The sequence below is a fragment of the Fukomys damarensis genome, unplaced genomic scaffold, assembly GCF_012274545.1.
Source record: "Fukomys damarensis isolate Sample0158 unplaced genomic scaffold, DMR_v1.0_HiC HiC_scaffold_2, whole genome shotgun sequence".
NCBI classification, from domain to species: Eukaryota; Metazoa; Chordata; class Mammalia; order Rodentia; family Bathyergidae; genus Fukomys; species Fukomys damarensis.
Genome location: NW_022900914.1, coordinates 17,257,073 through 17,259,139, shown reverse-complemented (window position 1 = coordinate 17,259,139; position 2,067 = coordinate 17,257,073). Strand labels below are relative to the sequence as shown.

At 39.4% G+C, this 2,067-nt stretch overlaps 1 pseudogene; it reads left to right on the top strand.

The window, feature by feature from the left end:
- Positions 1 to 283: 283 nt before the first annotated feature.
- LOC104853478 lies at positions 284 to 1,003 on the top strand (annotated as a pseudogene).
- Positions 1,004 to 2,067: the final 1,064 nt, after the last annotated feature.

The window sequence follows — 2,067 nt, the reverse complement described above, 5'->3', positions numbered from 1 at the left end:
GTGGGGGGATGGATATGGTCAAGATATGTGATGTGCACATATAAAAATGCCATAATGAAACTCGTTATTTTATAAAATTGATATGTACTGAAATATATTTTAAAAGCTGTATTTTCAAATCATTTTAATAACCTGAAGAAGTGCTCATACTAAAATAAATAGAAAAGGCAAGCTATATGCCAAAACATGAATAGGATGACTAAAAAAATGTAAAAATGTAAAAAGTGATATATGTACACGCTCATAAAAGGAAGTCTAAATTGAAATAGAGAAAGTGTTAATAATGGTCATCTCTAAGATTGTTTTCCTCTTTCTATATTTCTGCACTTTTCAACTTTTCTGCAGTAAGCATTCATTATTTTATGGAATAGAAAGCAAAAGAATAAATGTTAGATTTGGGGGGGAAAAAAGAAGAAGAAACAGGAGTGTGGCGTGAACGTGGGGAAAGAAGAGAAAGCAAGGAAGTGGCCAGGAAGCAAATGTTTAGTCTCGGAGATGAAAGACTCAAAGAAAAGGATAGATTAAGGCCTAAAAAGAAAGAAAAGAAAGATCCTAGTGCTCTGGAGAGAGAAGTCCCCCGACATCCTTCTGGCTTATTCTTCCGACGTAGTGCACAGCTGGGCCCACATTAGGACACCCTAGTTGACAACGACTTTATCAACTTTTCCATCAAAGCCAAATTGAACCTAGCACAATGCATGACGGAGTCTGTATGCCGGGTGTGTCCCTGTATAATCGCCTGTGCAATGGCTGAAACTGAGGGACTGGGGCAGAAGCATCGACCGGCCCCCAGGATTGCCAAGGATCCACCATCGGAAGGATCATCTTGAGCAAATGACTGCCTAGTGCAGAGAGTAACTCAGCACAGTGGTTACACTGTGTCCACAGTTGACTGAGACCTTAAATAGAGAATACAGAAATCCCTGGAGTTCCCATCCTGTACATTTCTAGCCACAGATACAACATCTAGCAGATGCCAGCTGATTATGGAGCCCTAATCTAATTATTACATGACAAAAGTTCCTCTGCCTTCCCCTGATCAATGTTCTGTTTTTAGTTCATTGAACATGCTATAATGTGAATTGTTATTTACTCATTTGCTCTATTATCAGCTGAACATGGTTAAACACATTCACTTTTTTATGCTTTTTGAAATGGTGATCTGCCTGCTTTAAAACTGTTGCATATTTTAATAAATCAGGAGCTGCAGCAGTTGTTCACATAATTTAATTTACTCAACAAACATTTATTAAGTCGAAGCTAGGTATGTTCCTGTCCTCAAGACATTTATATAGAACAGTAAAACATAAATGAATAAATGCCATACAATAAGGCAGGCTCAGTAGTCCCCACCTGTAAGGCCAGCACCTGGGTGTGTAGGCCAGCCTGGACTACAGAGTGAATTCAAGGCCAGCCTGAATTATATAGTAAGACCCTGTCTCAAAACGAAAGGAAAAAAAAAAGGTGGCCTTCCCTTTACAGGGACAACCCAGAAGGATGTGTGGATCATTTTCACTCTTATCCCATTGGCTGCAAGTTCTACCTACAGGAGAGGTTGGGAAAGTCCCCAGTCTGAGGGCCCAGCTAGAAACAGGGAAGCTCTATTACTGTAGAAAAGGGAGGCATGAGTACTCTGGGGTGTTTGCTTGCACGGAGACATAAAGTCACACGGCGTGAATGTACTCGACCTGTTCAGATGACTGCCAGGACATTTTCATGACTAAAATATAGGAGAACTCAGGGGAGACAGGGCCTGTATCTCTTGTGGATTTAAAATTTTTTTTAACTTTATTTTTAATTAATACATATTTATCATACATGTTAATCACGTTCACCATTGGGAATTTGGGATTTTTACATAATATATCTTAATTCTTCTTTCCTTTTCCTATTGCCCTCCCCTCCCTTCAGCCCTTCTTCCCCTCCCCATTCACACAAGCTTTGTTTCCATTTTTTTCCTTCCACTCTCTGTGGATACTCACATTGACAAGTGCTAATAGGCATAACTATTTTAGACTGCTGTTTGACAGGACTAATTAAAATAAAAATTTCTGCTACCTCTGGGTA